Below are 610 nucleotides of genomic sequence, written 5' to 3'. Positions count from 1 at the left end.
GTGCGAAACACAGAGCACCCCCTACCATTGATCAGACCGTCGTGAGTCCCACTCAGACTCGCTCTGGGTGGGCATATAAAATCCAGATTACGCCCCCGTCGGAGCTCTGGAAGTACGAGACCTCCAGAAAAAGACAGGCTGGTTTTATGGAAAAAGTGCACCCCAGGCATATGCTTGTCGAACGGTCGGTCTGGGTAAACGGCGAGTGTCCGTGCTGTTGCGTACGAACGAGATTCCCAATGCTAACGAACCTCCCCCGGCTGGCGACCGGGGAGAGCGCCTCGTGTTCGGGCACGAGCGAATACGTCTGCCTGGCGGAGCCCCCGTCGGTGCCGAGGTGGTCCTAAGACGGGCCTTCGGGGTTTTGTCGAGGAAGGGGACGAGCGCCCCAATCGGACAAGGCGACGGGCTAAAAAACGGAGCTCGGTATCGGTTTCTGACATCCTGGGGGGGGGGGTGCGTCATCTGGGGTCGGCAGGCAGGCAGGCAGGCGGTCACCAGGGCGCTCTGGAGGAAAAGGCCCCCCTCCGGAAAAAAAGGACAGAGTCCGTAAACGTGAAGTCGAAAGAGTTCCCCAGGGCCGGCCCGTCTCCATGGCCGGTGACCTGGG

Source organism: Pimephales promelas, chromosome 2 (assembly GCF_988280905.1).
Source record: "Pimephales promelas chromosome 2, fPimPro1.hap1.1, whole genome shotgun sequence".
NCBI lineage: Eukaryota > Metazoa > Chordata > Actinopteri > Cypriniformes > Leuciscidae > Pimephales > Pimephales promelas.
Note: the sequence above shows the minus strand (reverse complement) of the source record.